Source organism: Hyperoodon ampullatus, assembly GCF_949752795.1.
Source record: "Hyperoodon ampullatus genome assembly, chromosome: 5".
Lineage (NCBI taxonomy): Eukaryota > Metazoa > Chordata > Mammalia > Artiodactyla > Ziphiidae > Hyperoodon > Hyperoodon ampullatus.
This window is the reverse complement of record NC_136918.1, coordinates 103368791-103386259: the sequence shown is the minus strand read 5'-3', so window position 1 is coordinate 103386259 and position 17469 is coordinate 103368791.

Genomic DNA, 17469 nt, shown 5'->3' with positions numbered 1-17469 from the left:
ATAATCTTCCCATCTTAAGATCAATTGTGCTATGTAAAATAATCACTGAAGTGATATCTCAGCATATGCACTAGTATTGGGGATTAAGATATAGAATCTTGGGAGCCACTTTTTTAGAACTCTGGCTCTATATTTATAATTTAGACTCTATTTTAGCAGACTGATGAAAAAGAGCCTCCTTTTGGCCTTGAAGAAGCAAACAGCCATATTGTGAACTGCCTATGGAGACGGCCACATGGCAGGGAACAGTAGGCAGCCTCTAGGAACTGTGGTGGCCTCCAGTCAACAGCTATTAATAAACTGAGGCTCTCAGTCCTACAACCAGAGCTTCAAGAATCTGAATTTTGCGAATAATGGTGTGAGCTTGGTAGAGGACCTTGGGCATTAGAAAGGTAGATAGCCTGACTGATGCTTTGATTTCAGCCTGTGAGACCCTGAGCAGAGGACTCAGCTAAACTGTGCCTCCACTCCTGAGCCTCAGAAACTATGAGATGATATGAGGTGATGAGTATGTTTTGTTTTAAGCCACTAAGTTGTGGTAATTTGTTACCCAGTGATAGGATACTAGCACATGGGACTTCCCTTTGGAGATCTTAATTCAGAAGATCTGGGGTCAGAATCAAAACCTGTAGTTTAGCAAATAACAGAGGGGAATTTGACGCAGATGATCTCTTAACTAGTTTGAGAAACACTGAATTATTTCTCACAATTTCCATCTTTCATCAAGATGTAGGAAAAGCTCATCATTGTGATTTTGTGCCTGGGAAAACTGCATGTACCCAGAGTTTTCATTCCTTCATTTCCTTCAGGAGAACATTACTCAGTGAAAGTAGCTTAAAATCTGCAATAACCTGAGAAAGACCCAAGAGCAAAAAAATCTACAAAATCCATGACACTTGAGACATAAAACAGTTTGTTCCTTCCAAAGATTGGGTAATTTAGTCATCTTCCATAAGGCCACCAGCAGGAGAATGATAGAAATGACATATTTGCTGTTCACGGAAGAAGAAGAAATGTAATTGGAAGGAAATAAGACAAGATGTTTGGAGATAAAGGAGGAAATATCTGCTGGTTTAAAAATTTGTGTGCCAGTTTACTCATCAGCCAGCAATAAATTTCTGCTTTCATCTTCACAACTGAAGCTTGGTTAGAATTAAATGTGAAACTTTTTGCATTCAGCAGAACAGTTTATTTTTTTTTAATGCCTAGAGATAGATCTATAAAGAATAAAGGTTAGTCACTTTAGTAGAACAAGGAGCTATTTATCACTTCATAAACCTAATAACTGATTTCCTAAGAAATAGTAGTGAGTACTAGGGCTGCAATTATAATTCCAGCACATACATTCCAGCATTTAGAAGCAAATTTTGTTATTAGCAAGCAAACCGCCTAGCCTGTGCTTATTGGACTGTATATTTTTGAAGTGGCTCTGGGGCTTTGGTCTGTAAAGTCTTTTTATAGGTTATATTAATCACAATTTTTTACCCAAAGTATACTTTGACATCATTGAGGAATCAATATAGCTAATTCTGAATTGAGGGCAATGCCTAGTGCCATGTTAAAACTAAACTTGTTAAATCATTGCATAATTGGGGAGGGAGGATCAAATTGTCACAATAAATGTTACTCTAAACATAGGAGAAAATTTTTATTTATCAGCAATATCACTTGAAATTAGAACCTAAAGTTGAAGTATTTCTTCAAAAAATAAATTTCCATAGTTGATAAAAGATAGGAAAAAGAACTTAAGGCCTTAGCAGAGCTTTTTGTGGGTAAAGAGTTGAGGGTTGATTGAAAAATAATATTTTATTAAAAATAATTAAAAAAAATTATTTAAACAGATTGGTAATACTTGTAACATGCACTTGAATGGCATTTTAGAATTTATTGAACAAGATCCTTGCCTGTGACATGAGACTCTGCTCCAAGTGTCTACAGACTAAAGCCTGTGGGCTGATCAGGCTGCATCCCAGTTTTGTACAGTCAGCAAGCTAAGAATGGTTTTCACACTTTTAAAAGATTAAAATAGAGTATACAGCAGAAACGGCATGTAGCCTAGAGAGCCTAAAGTCTGGCCTTTTACAGAAAAATTACTGATCTCTGCTCTAGAACTAGGTAGGACAATTTGCTGAGAACCACATGGCTAGGATAAAATTTATAAAGACCTCTCTTTACCAAGACTACTGTCAGGGTTTCCAAACAAAATACCACAAACTAGGTGGCTTAAACAACAGAACCTTATTTTTTCATAGTTCTGGAGGCTAGAGGTCCAAAATCAAGGTGTTGGCAGAGTTATTTTGGAGGGCTGTGAGGGAAGGACCTGTTCCAGGCCTCTCCCCTTGGCTTATAGGCCTGTGTGTGTCTCTGTTCAAAATTTACCATTTGTATAAGGACATTGATCATCTTGGAATTAAAGCTCATCCTCATGACCTCATTTAAACTTGATTACCTCTGTAAAAATTCTATCACCAAATAATGTCACATTCTGTGGTAGTAAGGGTTAGGATTTCAACATATAAATTTGGGAGGGACACAGTTTAATGGTGGATAACAGTAGAATTCTTTAATATCCTACCCATCACTCAAATGAAATTTTAATTTGAGAGAGACTAGATAGATTATATGATTTGCCCAAGGTCAAATGGCTAAATAACCACAGAAATAAGATATGAATCCAGAATTTGTTGGCCCAAGTCAAGTGTATTTTCCACTCCTTTCAGTTGCCCTGAGGAAAAAAATAATAACCATATCACTCATTACTCATTCATTCAGTTATTCGATTCCACAAATATGAATATATTATATTCCTATTATATGCTGTACATAAATAAGACAGTATCCCTCTCTATAAGGGGAGATAAAATGTATGCGCAGATACCTACAATAGAAGGTGAAAGGTGATGTGTGATACTACCAAATATCAGTAATTGAACGAAAAGGAGACTTTCTTTCATAAGCACAGTTTTAGTTCAAGTGACCTATGTCTTATGATGTACGTCAATCAAGATTCTGTTAATACAGAAACTTTCTTCTCTTTTCACTTTAGAACCAGAATATCAAAAGCCACTATGAGTTAGGATCTCTTTTTTTTTTTATTTTTTATTTGAGGATCTATCTTTTTGGGTATCATTTTTAAAATAACACCTGGTAGGATTCTTCAAGTTGCAGCCTTGAAAAAATAATAAGAAAGAAAAAGTTTAATAATAACTGATTCTATACTATGAAATGAGAAGTGTATAAAAAACATTAATGGGAGCTCATGCAACAAAGTAAATTTAATATACAGCCTGAGATTTGTGTATTAACTTGTATTCTTTTCTTATAATTAGAAAAATTAGTTACCATGTAGCCCAATTCAAAGAGAGCTTTTTTTTAGTTTTGGTTTTGTTTAGTTTTGTTTGTTGCTACTGCCGTTTTTCTTGTTATTATCATTCTGATGTTCTGGTTCTGGGTCATTGGAGTCTCTTTTTCTCTTATCTCTCTAATTTATGCTCCAGTCCTGAATGTCAATATCAGGGAATTTGCAGCATCAAGGTGAACAATTTCTAAAGGTTTATACTACCTATATTCTCTGAAACTGTCCAAGCAGGCTTGCCCTTGTCCACAGCATGTTGCCTACCAAATGCTAGCTTCTGGGCTCCTGCCTTTGTTCTCTGCTCTGTGATAAGGGCTCAGCCTCCTGCTGAGCTAAACCAAGCTACGTGGTAGGAAGATCTTTATAGCTGCTCAATCTTGGCAAGAAGAGAGTAGCTTCCAAGATAAATCTAAACTGAGAAAGTCTCTTCCACTGCACAGATGTCATTGACTTAATTCTATTTGCTGTGATAAAATACTGAATGTCTCCTCCAGCTGCTACCACCTAGAGTTTTATTGTTTAACTACAGCATGCTTATTTTTGAAACATCCAACTCTGACGTATGAGTTCATCATCTCTTTAAATGCATTGTTTAATTAGAGGCCAGAAAAGAAACACACTCAAGGTGACTTGTTCCATCCAAGTTTGGCCAGCATTCTCTCTCTACTATGGTTTAACCAGAATGATAAATATTAGCCTTTCTACAGTTAGGCTTACAGAGTAACAGGTGTCTAAACAATTTAAACAGTATATCCTCATTGAATTATATAACTTGAATTATGCACACTGTTGGTCCAAACTCTTCCAAGAAAGGACAAAGATCTATGTTACTTTGTTGACATTTGTTTGTTGACATTTTTTAGACCTTTCTTTTTTGTCTGAGTAAATGCATATTTCTCTACACATGTAAACATTTTATTCATGGCTCCTCCTCTATTCTAGCTCAATAAAAAATTACATTGATTTGTTTTTAAACCTGTTAGTTTCATGTATAACATTACTTAGTTATATTTGTATATAACATGGATTTGTATATAATTATGATGATTTATACTAATTATTCTGCATTTTTTTTGAAATTAGGGAGCCAACAACACAATAAAAATGAGCATACAGCGCTATTTTGCTTTTACATCCTAAATCCAGGCACTCTGCTCAACAGAACTCCAGAACAGTTGAGTCCTTTGTTCCTTGAAGATTCTTGTTGAAGTTGAGAGGAGACTTAAAGTCAAAGGAGTGTAAGACTTCTCCCTGGGCCATCATGCCCCTCACACTATATGGCTCTCCCCCAAAGCCCTAGAAAACCCATTTCAGGGAGTAGATTTCAAGAATTCTCAATACCAGGTAGTTCTGAACACTGGCAATCTGTAGAAACAATGGAAGTTTAAACATGCTCAGTTTTGAGGGTAAAGTGGTAAATTCTCTGTACTTCCAGAACCCTCAAAGTGGAGGTCAGCTTTTGAGGCTTGAGGACTACTCTGATATTGTGACTGTCTTTAATTTAGAGGTGGGAAGCAGGATATCTTCTCCCAACATGATCAAGCATATGAATTGATACAGCAGATAAAATATATCTCTCTGTAAATACTGGTGATGCTTTACACTTCTCCCCCAAATTTTAATTTGGTGCCATGGGATGAGGCCCAGAGATTTTCATTTTCAACAAGTATTCTAGTATTTTTCTTTCAGGTGAGCTTTCCTTTTGAGAAAACAAATGGAGGCGGTAAAGCCCTCTTCCATGCTTCTCTTACTTTGCATCATTATGGTACTTAGGGGCTTCTGGCTTCTTGTAGCTAAGCGCTGCCCCTGGCCCATACTCATCATGCATACTCACAATGCCAGACCTATGACTGCCTCTCCTTCCATCAGCTCTGGCTTGCAGAAAGGAACATATGGAACATAACTGATGCTGATCCTCTTCTCACTGAGCATTTATAATAACCTTAATGAATGATCTGGGACAGTTCCAGAGTGGGGCACATGTTGCGATTTGGGGGAGGTATACCTGAAGTATCTTCTAGAATTGGGAAGATGCTAGCTAGGCTGGCTCTATCAAACCAATATCCTCAGTGGAATTCATCCAGATGTCCCTTTGTCATGTCTCAGAATCCCACACTTTTATAACCAGGGCTCTGATCTTAGCAAAATTGATCTGTCTGGGCTGGGATTCAAACACCTCTGAAGCTCTGCAACTCTATCAAGTCTTCAGTTCCTTGATTACCTGTGTTAAACTTGACCATTCACTATTTGTCATGGGTCCTCAGTTTCTCATTATCTCTCTGAAGGCTATCGTTACAACTAACAATAAACAGCCAACTCTACTGACATTGTATGCATGAAACATTGGACCGACAATGACATTCCTTTCCACTGGAACATTTGCCCAGGTCATCACCAGTTTAGCTGTTGTCTTGTGCCAGGGACTATCTGTACCTCATCTATCTCCTTTCTCCACTGTGCAGTGAGTTCTAAACTCAAAATGTTATTGCTTGTTTTGTTGGGTCACTCTCAGTGCCAGTAGTGTTAATTTGGGTCCTCTGAGAGGCAGGGGCTAAGATAAGATTATACATCTGGAAGTTATTTGGGGAAAGTGTCTATAAGAGAAATGGGAATGGAGCCAGTGGAGGTGATGGTGAACCCATGAGACTATAATACAGGTCTGACCCCTATGAGGGAGAGAGTGAAGTGCTGTGTAAGAAGAGTCTCAGGCTACAGTACGTTTCTGAGAAAGTTTGGATTAGGCCCATGGGGGAGTCCTTAAGCCAAAATCACTTGGCAGAGGAATCCTACCTCTCATAGGAATGAACCTATTTTAGTATCCCTACCATACTCAATAATTTGCTGGGAGCAGCTATGGCAAGTGTGGCCTCAGTACAATTGCAGTGGCTTCAGAGTACAGCAGCTTAGGCTGTCTCCTCAATTACATTCCCCACAGCAGGAGATCTGAGTTGCCTATTTTCATGGCCAACTCACACACTTATGAAAAAAAAAATATCCTGGCAAAAATAAAATTCCTTTTGATATAGAGAGATGTCAAATATATAAAAACAAACTTTATATTATTTCTTTGAACATTATATTTTATTGCACATAGCTTAAGATTTGTTATATCAATGATTCTGGAAGGCCATATTGATTTGCTAAGTATGAGAAAAGAGGCTTTGGAATGGCATTGTGACTCATTTACTGAAAAACTTTGCACTGATTTTGGAAACTTAGAATGACATGTGGGTGAGGGGCAGAATTAGAGATTTTATATCAATAGGCGAAGGTTAAATGATCTTCAAAGATGAACTTTTTGTGTAGAGTGTTCAGTACTTCAAGGGACAGGGGAATGGTAAGGCAGGGCTTTATTATCTAATCTCCGTACTAATGGTTGTAAACATGTCTCAAAATGTAAAATATTATCAGCAGTAAAATCCTAATGATCCACGAAAGGACTGCTTCTTTTTTTTTTTTTTTTTTTTTTTTTTTTTTTTTTTGCGGTATGCGGGCCTCTCACTGTTGGGGCCTCTCCCGTTGCGGAACACAGGCTCCGGATGCGCAAGCTCAGTGGCCATGACTCACGGGCCAAGCCGCTCCGCGGCATGTGGGATCTTCCCGGACCGGGGCACGAACCCGTGTCCCCTGCATCGGCAGGCGGACGTTCAACCACTGCGCCATCAGGGAAGCCCAGGACTGCTTCTTTATGAAGGTTCTGCTCTCTTGATATATCTGGCTCTGGTTACTTTCTCTCCTCTCTCCCCTTTTCTTCATGTCTATATATTATACATCTCTATCTTTCATTTTAAAAAATCTGCCTTATTCTTCTATCAGTTCTTTTCCCTTTTTATTCCCCACTTCTTAGTCTCTCCCTTCTTTTCTCCTGGTTCCTTTATTCTTTCTCTCCTTTAAGGTCATGTTAGTTGAACCATAGTATAACAATCACAATTAAATGAGAAAAGAAGGTTGACAAGGCTGACTGAAAATAAGCAATCAATAAAAATGTTAGAGGAGAACCGGTGATTATAAATTAATTTAATCTAATAAATTTTATTACAGAGGGAAATATAAAAAGAGAGGTAGCAAGCATTAGGGAAGTCTGGGTATGAATCAGATTCTAATTAGTTTCCCTATATTTTCAGGGAGCTCTTAGTGCTCTCCTATCACCAAAGTCATCTGGAAGAATCATTCTGTTCAAATACCGGCAGAGGTAAAGCTTACCATTAACTGGGAATTTGTTTTTTAATTAGGAGACTAGTCCAATTTGTATAACACTATATGGAGTAATGCAAAAATGTGTATGCTCTCTCATAATTACATTGTAAACCACTGAAGAAATAAAATTTGAAATGCGAAAGACATTTTAAACAGATTCTGCAGTAGTAAGCTGATGATGTCTCAACACACAATCTGAAGAACATTGCTGGTTTATAGTCTGTACTTTCAAAATTAATTTCTGTTTTGATAGACCTTATTAATTGGATCTTTAGGTTTTGTTAAACTCTGAGATCCCATTAGTAATTTTTAATAGTTCTTATGAACTCCTCCATCCTCCATACATGACACAAAAATTGCCCCAAGTCAAATTAGTTTGTAATATTAAATCGGTTCTTGCTTAGTTTTTTATCCTTTCTGGCATTGAGCACAGTGTCCTGGACTGAACTCACCTCCCCTAAAGCTGTGAAAAGTCTACCCAGGCAATTCACATGCAAAGAATCATGGAAAACTGAATGCATTTAATAATATCTCATTTAAAGTAGGCAGCTATTTAGCTGACTGAAAGTAGAAATTATTTTTTTATCAACAACTGGGAATTTTTTGCCCAATGTTTGCTGTCTCCAGGGGCAAAGTGAAATGAATAACTGAGATCCTTATGGATTTTTTTGAGATGAGTTAAGTCCTAAGTGTAGTAAAATATGAAGCCAGAACCCTCTTAGGCTAAGTATTTCTCCTAAGGGAAAGACAGTGACTAATCTTTGCTCAAGAATAAGCTACAGATTCTTGTCTCCTTCGTGTGCCAGTAGGAACACAGCTGAGTTGTATTTTCCCATTCTGTCACCAGTCCCTCTCTTGCTGCTGTTGCTGTTGCTACAAATAGCCCTTTTGCCTTCAGAATTTTGTAGAGTTTGCTACGTCAGTGTCTGTCAACCCCAAATTCAAAGTTACACTTTAGTGTAACTTTAGTGTAACACTTTAGTGTAACAGATTCTTTTGTTTGAAGGTATTGTTTTGGAGGTAACTTCAGAATTTTCTATTGTCTTTTTTTTTTTTTTTTAAGTATCCTGTATCAAATGAAATGTGGTTTTAGTATTTGAATATTTTTCAGTGTAGGACACAGTGGATTCAGATAACTTGTGAGGAGATCATTCAAACAAAATTTTGAAAAGTGCCCCAGATATTTAAAAATTATTTAAGTTTTTTGAAAGCATTTTAGAAACTTTTCAGTGTCTACTAATGCTTTTCATTTATTGAGTATTTTGGAATTTAATATGGCATTAGTTTCTGCCTAATTAAAATTGAGTACTAAAATTGTTATATAAGGATTACAAAAATTTTAGCTAAAAATTGGAATTTGGCATAGAAGGGTTAATATCCTGAGACATGGAATGTAACAGATAACGTAGCTGCTTTTGTTGGCGAAGCTATTATTAGTGATGACTGTGTGCAGATCAGAATGATAGTTATGGTAGTAATGTCTTTTGAGAAACTAAAAAATATACCTTGCTCAAATGCTGAAAAAAATATGAATAAATATAAAATGCTGAACTTTGGCCATTTTAAAACCTTTAGAGAGGGAAGTTCTGATATTACCCTAAAAAAATCTAGGCTAGTGGAATTATAAAAAAAGTGACTTCAAAAATGAGGTATAACTGACGTATAACATTATATTAGTTTCAGGTGTACGACATAATGATTCAATATTTTTATGTATTGTGAAATAACCCCCACAATAAGTCTAGTTAACATCCATCATCATACATAGTTAAGAAATTCTTTTTCCTGTGATGAGAGCTTTGAAGATTTACTCTCCGAGCAGCTTTCAAATATGCAATGCAGCATTCTTAATTACAGTCACCATGCTGTACATTACATCCCCATGATGTGTTTATTTTATAACTGGAGGTTTGTACCTTTTGACCCCTTTCACCCATTTCAGCCTGACCCCAGGGCTGAAAGAGATCCTGCTTAATAAAACTACTTGCATCGAATACTGTCTCAAGATCCACTTCTGCTGGAGCTCAAACGAATTCAAACTCCTTCTATTCAATATCCGTCTTTTGCAGATGTCTTTAAAATATTAATGTCTAGCCAAATTCATATATCTATTTGATATTCCCATTACATCAAACTCAAAATGATCTCTAATTCTATCAGATTCCTTTCTTACCATATCATTTTGTCACAGCTGGGATGGCTCCAGGTGCTTCTTGCTCTCACTAAAAATATTAACATCTCATAGCATTAGGACTTCATGAAATACTTTGCAAAGGAGAGAATTTTGCTACCAAATGTGACCTATTTGCAAGCCTGAACAAGACAGGTTCTGTTTTTTAGTTGTGATTTTCAGATTTTATTGGAAGAAATATGGAGAACCAAGTATGAACAAAGGATTGCACCTGGAGAAAGAGAAGCAAAAGAACAGAGCAAGAGAGATATGGAAAATAGCTTACTGATATCAACTGAACTTAAATCTCTAGAGGTGTTTTTGGATATAATCTCTGTGTTCTTATAATTTCTTCCTCTTTTTTCCTCTTCCACATTGGTAGTATTTTCTCTAAACTACTTCTAAACATAAATTTGTTTCATTTTGTTTTATTTTGCTGCTCAAGTATTTTGTCTTGGTTTTTTTTCTTTTTGACACAAACTAGTCAAAAACACAGCTATGGTCACAAAAGAGTAATGTTAATACTTGTCTCCATTTTCAAACTGGGAGTAAACATTTACCAAGGAAATGAAAGAAAAATCTGCCAGAAGGAAACATCTGAAATGTTTGACTTGTTAGAAAACAAACAAACAAAAACCACTTCTCCTTGTTATCCATAACACATCTATAATAATAAATTCCTTATTCCCAACTGGTGATGTAAACAAGGATAGGAATAAGAACAAAAATCAAAGGGAGGATATACAAAAATTATTCATTTCCCCTTTCTCTTGTGATGTACATTCTGCTTGATTATGATAGAAGAGATGCCATCTGTGTGATGTTGTTAGACAGTTGGCTCAGAATTGCCTTGATTCTTCTTTTGTATGCTACAGGAGCCATAAATCCTATAGTGAGAAAGACAAGAAATGACAAGTACAGTCCAGCTTACAAGGCTGGCTTTCAGTGCTAAATTAAGATAAGTTCTTGCATTTACCGAGGGACCTAAATGTCACCATGTATCTTGTGAAATCAGTTTACTGACACTTGAAGTGAGTCCTTTTCTAAGATACTTGGAAAAGCCAGGCAAAAGCATGTTTTTGAGGTCAAAATTAAATCCTGAAATAAAGTACTTCATGTCAATGTAAGATTTCCTCTGGCTGTCGCTGCATGTTAGCTGTTCTCATTATAAGAGAAATTAGAGCAGCATTTTTCTTTCACTTAAAACTCAGGGCAGCTTTCAAACACAGTTAGGCTGTTGTGGACTTAGGGCTGGGCCTTTGTGGGAATACATATTTAATCAGTGAATACTGAATAAAGGAGAAATTAGGGAAGAAGTATGTGAAAGAGTCAGGCACCATATGAGTTAGCCAAATAGTTTTTGATGTTTTGAGTTGCTGAATAAGCAAGTCATTCAATGCCATTGTTTCTATTTCTAGGGCAATAATGATTCAAAACAGGGAATGGTCAGTAGTAGATGATATTGTTGGAACCAGGGAATGGAATTCCCTGGAATTCCAATGGAATCAGGGTATTACAGATCAAATAAACTTCTTCTCAGGGAATTTTTATTGATATTTTCTACATTGTGAAAGATGCCACTTTTCATGATTATTTCAGCTGAAATGAAGTATTTTATCATTATATGTTTACTGTCACAGTTTCTTATATTAAGACTTCTGATCGTTGATCTATACTGTTCTTTGGTCACCAACTCTCATTTATAAACAATGAAGTGGCTCTTTGTTTCTGAGGAAATTGCTTTTTTTCTGTGACTGCTGTTATGGCCAATTGTCAAAGAAAGTGAAGCCGCAGATTATTTATTACTGAATAAGATCAGGAAAAAATAAGGAAGTTGTTTTCTGGTTATGTGGAGTTGAGTAAGTGGCTCATTATAGTTTTCTAACATTTGATAGATTTTGTCCTTAATTATCTTTCAGTATCAAAATATATTTCCAAAGAAATTTTTACTTTTTAGAATGGCAAAATTACAAATGCTTATAAAAAATAAAAAATATTTATTTCAGATAAAAACTGTGTCAAATTTTGGGCACCTCAACTGAAGACACATACAGAAAACTTTGGAGATACCTCGAAGAGCAGAATTTTCATTAATGGATCAGCATATTAGGTCACAGTATTGATCAAGGCAAAATAGAATTTATGGTGGTATTTTCTTTGGTTTCTTTCCAGTTTCTGATTCCCCCTTCCTTGTCCCATGCCTAGCTCCTTATGGTTTTTTTTCCTAGATACCCATTAACTCCTATTTTGACAATTTGCTCAGGTCTCTCCTTACGCAACTTTTATTTCCTCAGAGAAATCTTGTCAGTTGTAATACAGTGGCATGGATGACACGTGAGCTAAAGCTTGCTGGGCACCAATTCCATTTTCAAATGCATTAAATCACCCTCTGATTAGTCAAGTTCAGGCAGTTGTAGGGAGATCATTTGAGACTGAGAACCATATAAACAATCCCCAGCCCTCTATGTTTCGTCAAACCGACATTTGCAGCTTATCCATCCATGAGGAAAGAAATCTGCAGAGCCACAGAGGAAGTTGATTGAACTCATGGCAATTCTAAAATCTTTTACATAGAAAATGATCAAAAGCTGATTTTTCACATCAAATGAAAGCACAAAAACACATGTCTTAAAACTAATGCTTGGGAGTTTTGAGATTTGGGTTATACATAGTGCATGCTTGAAAAAGCCACTTAGGTCAGTGTTTCCAAAAGATATTCTGAAGAAAACTAGTCTTGCAACTTCTACCCCCACCTTCTGCCACCCTCTCTACTCCCCCCAAATTCATCAAAACAAGAACAAAACTTCAATGGTCTTGGGAAATTACAATGTAAATTAGTAAAGTCCTGCAATGCCCTGCAATGGATCAGGCTGTCTAATGCTGCTTAAAGTTCAACATCTCCAAGATCCATTTGACTCTAAGCATTTGTTTTATATATAAATGAACACTCTTTGGGGAAAAAAGGCAAAACATTGATTTTTCTGGGGTTTTATCTTTGTTACCTATAAAGTGAAGGAGTTGAAAATAAGTGAGTGTTCAGGCATAGCCTTGACCATATAACAAAGGCATTAATATAGAGAAATCCATCCCGATGTGGGAGTACACATGAGATGACCTTTCTTTTTGATTCTAGTTTTGTGTGATTCTATGAATAAATGAACTCTGAGTTTGTTTCCAGATCTAAAATTTCTTAATTCTCAGGACTCTACATCAGTTAAATTTGTTAAGTATTCAAATGGTCCATGAAGAAATTTAAAAGCCCTAACCTACTCCATTAAGTATAAAGTGTAACTCCATTGTTTAAAGTTGTTTATGGACTCACCCAAGAGTAGACAGCACGAGTGCTTGCAGGAACAACTGGTTTTGGGGCACAATTAAGAATAATCTGCAGGTTAGTAAAGCTGTGCAAATTTTTTTCTTTTTTATGTTAGGTGATGAATTTTTAGGCAAGTGATGATATGTGATGATGATATGCTATCCCTTTTTCTCCCCATATGCACATTTTAACTTTAAAACACATCAAAACTTCTCCTTATGTTTCCTGCAACTTATTTTTTTTCTCCTTCCTTCAGTTTTCCTCCCTTATTAGTTTTAATATTTTCTCCTTCCTTTATTTCTAAACCTTGTTACAAGTAATCAAGATCCAGGCAAGTGCTAATATAGCTCTTGTTCAAATATTTTCTCTCTTTAAACAGGGTGCTTACCAACTATTTTTCTATAGATTTATTTTTTTCTTTTCTTTTTCTTTTGTCTGCTTTACAGCTTCAGGAATTTAGAAGGGTCACAGTTTATGCCCAATTTTTCCCTTCCATCTCCTTTTTACAAAATTTCATTTATTTAAACTCATGCTACAGGACATTTCTGTCTTGAAAAATGAGACAGACTGTGTTAAGCACCGTTCATTACTACTGTATTCTCCTGTTTCACCATTGTAAGATATACTGAATGCCATGTTCAATTGTGATTGTGTCAAAACAAAAAGAGAGAGCAGTTTAAGGCCTCCATTCATTTCCTTTCTATTATACTTGGAGTAGTTCATATTTTGAAATAGCTTTCAGTTCGTGAAAGAAAATTAAAAAGCTGTATCCTTTTTTTCCTTTCAGCAAAATAAGGCAGTAACTTTTCATTTAACCATCTTTTCTGTAAATAAAAATAAAACAAGTTTTGTGGCTTTGTGTGTTAAGGACCAAACAAACATGATACAGTGCCTGCTATTATCTTGGGAAATTAGCTGAACAGCATTCAAAGGCTTTCTTCCAAGAGCTTCAAATTCATTTCTTTGAGTTTTGAATAGAAATTTGTCTGGCCAAGCAGGTGTATAATTCAGAGAGGACTTTTTTCCCCCTCATAAATGACCCTTGACATCTCCAGTCCTGCCATCTATTTCTGTGTGTGTTTGTCTGTGTAACCCTGTAGAAACTGGCTTCTTAAGGCCACAGTTTTCTGTCCCACAGAAGACTGTCTGATGCTATCTTTGAGATCCTGCCGAGAATCTTAAAGAGACCATGTGTTCAGGCAGAATGTAGTCCAGTAGGAAAGTATTGGGGGAATGTTTGCAACAAGGAGAGTCTTATCAATAACGTCACTAGGAATTTAGATGGGACATTGTGATCTGCAATAAGTGGAGGGAAAGCATCCAAACATGGCCACTTGCAGTGCATTGTAGGGTTATTTTGCACAAACTGAGTCAGAACCATGCTTGTGACTGCTTCCAAAATCACCCTAACTTTACATAGGAACTGATAATCAGCAAACTCAAGGACTTTTTAGATTTCCAGGATGAGTGATAAGAAGAATTTGTAGGACAGGGAGAGTGAAAATTAAGGAGAACATCAGGAACACTGTATGTATCCCCTGATGGGACAGGAAGTGGATGGTTGAGAATCTTCTGAAAATCTCAAATGGTGTAGTGGGATTGTGCTGACTAGACATCAAACAGACTAGATTCTGATGTCTGGTGTAGAATTTTGGTCATGTTGCTTAAACCTCTGTGAGCCTCAGTTTTCTCAACTGTAAGTATCAACCTGACAGTACTGTTGATAAGATCATTAAAGATAAGGTATATAAAGTGCTTGACTTGGTATCTGATGCATGTGTGTTAATTATTACGTTATTATTAATATCCCTACTATTATTCTCAGCTTCTTTCATTTTTTTCAGGAACCAAGCTATATATCTTTTCATTGCTGCAGATAGCAACATTGATGAAATCAGGGCTGTAAAGAACAAATTGTAGCTGTGGACATATTGTCCTTGTCCCAGACGTTGTGAAAACATTAGGGAGCATGTAACCAGTTTGTCAAGGCTAAATCTGAGAAAAGTACATTAGTTTTTTAAATACATGTTTTGTTGTTTAGTTTATTGATGAAAATTGAGGAAAGCAAAGTCACAAGATTGGTTTAGAACCTTTTACTGAAAATCACAAGGGTGTAAATACGCTGTATGAAGTATATCGGAAACTGTAATACAAATTTAAATATATTTCAGTCATGATCATCTTCCCCCTCTTTTCCCCTTTTTGTTCTGTCTCCACTTATTCTTCCTCCTTTTCCTTCACAAATTTCTTTTTTTGGCCATTTTCTTTCTTTTATTCATTCTCCTTTGCAGTTTAAGGTTTCTGTTTGTCTTCCTTTTTTCCTCTTCAAAATCTCATGATTATGGTATTCAATTACTAAATAAATCATCTACTGGCATCATTTTGGAGGGTAGGGATGGGCCTAGATATACTCACTAATACATTAGTTCATATAAGGTTTGAACTGGTTATGAAAGCCATACCAACATGGGTTTTTGTTTTTACAACAGAATGATCTATCTAAAGTTCTTCCCTAAGAATTAAAAAAAAAAAAAAATTAGGGCCAGAAACTGGTAAAAAGTATGATTTAAAGATTTAAAGAAGCTTTGTCTCTCCAAGAAATATAACTTTGACTTTTACATTTGGAAAAAAGTTATCTTTTGAGGGGATATGCAGGGGAAAGTGTGTTATAGGGGGCCCTACTAATACTCATAAAGCAAATAATACCACCCATGATTATTGAAGAAATAGTGAAAGCATAGGAACTTGTGTTTTAGATTTACAAGTCTAAATCCAATCATCCAATAATGTGGAATATTGTTAATGGTTGAGCCACAGCTATGTGTCAGAGACTTTATTTGGAATGGAGGAGTTTGTTCTTTCTCCTTTGTTTGGATGCACTATTCTTATAAACTCTGCTCATTCTGGTGTTGTGGTGTATGTGTTTGAGATGAGACAGTTGGGAAAGTAGGAAGATGCTTAGGTTGAATCATCACCTCTTACTGAAGAAGTAGCTTAAAAAGAACTGCTATTCTAGATACAGCTCAACATCAGTTAGTATATAGATACTTATGTCTGGACAACAGAAATTGTACTGCAGTTGGACTATTCAGTTCTGATGTAATGGTTCTACTTGGATCTATGAGTGAGTACACAGTTCTGCTTTTAGGAAATTATAGTATTTCTCAAAGGCAACAAATATTCCCACAGAAAGTCAAACTGGGATGAGGTTATCCTTGAATAGGAAGAAATGGCTAAAAAGATGCACTAGTAGTGTTAGGATACTCAGAGTGTTCCCTGTGTTCATGATGACTAGATCTGTCAAGGAAAGGCTGATCAGGAGGTTAATTGGCTCTGAGAACAGAGGTGCAGAGTGAAGTAATCTCAGCCATGACATGGAACTGAAAGGTTGAGCCTGCACCATGACTGGGAAAGTATGGCAAAGGTGAGGGCAGTGCTCTTTTACTCTCTTACAAATAAGCCAGCTCAATGTAGAATCAGACTCTTCTTGAGGAGAGGCAGTGGTTCCAAAGCTACCAGGTTGGTCAGGAATGGTGGTTGGAGATTGAGGGAGAGGAAACAAAACTGGCATATTTGTTTGCAGGTAATAGAACAGTGTCCCTTGCTGGATTCTCTGATATACTTGGGAACTCTTTGAAGTGGCTTGATGCCCACAATAAAAATGTGACCTCAGATAATACAGGCTGGTGAAGAGTGGACGCCAGAGAAAATAAGCCCAATTCTGAAGGGTTTTGGTCTTTTTGGGAAAATAATAAGTACAAATAGAAAGTATTGATTAAAATTAGAAAATTCCCTTTGTTATTGAATTTTAATGGAAATACTCAAATGCAATTTTATTGAGGTATAATTTACATACAATAAAATGTAATGATTTTTATGTTCATAGCTTGATTAAAAATCATATATGCTCTATAACCAACACTCACATTAATGTATAGAGCTCTTTTGCATCTGGCTTTTTTTTTTTTTTGCACACATACAGTTTTTAAAATTCATCTATGATGCTACATGTAGGTATATTCCTTTCTTTTTGTTGCTGGATCAGAAGCAATTTTAGTCTGTCTTCTTTGTACAACTATGAAATAAAGGGAAAAAAACTCAATTTGGTATTCTTATTTAGTTTAAGTAATAAGGAAATTGGCGTTATTTTCCTATGAATATACGGTAACTTGGATTTAAACATTTATGATTAAAACATTTTTAATAAAAAAATTGTTAATCAGGCTATGATTAAATCAGCAATACAAGCCTGTAGAAAGCTCTAAGAATTTTCCAAAAATTTCACTTTCATTAGAACTACAACTCAATGTCTTTATTAAATATATTGAATCATTACATTGTTTCATTGTTTCATGAAAGCCATATTCATAATTGAATATGTTTATTTGTATTATTCATGGACTACATCTGTTAGTCCTATCACCTATAACA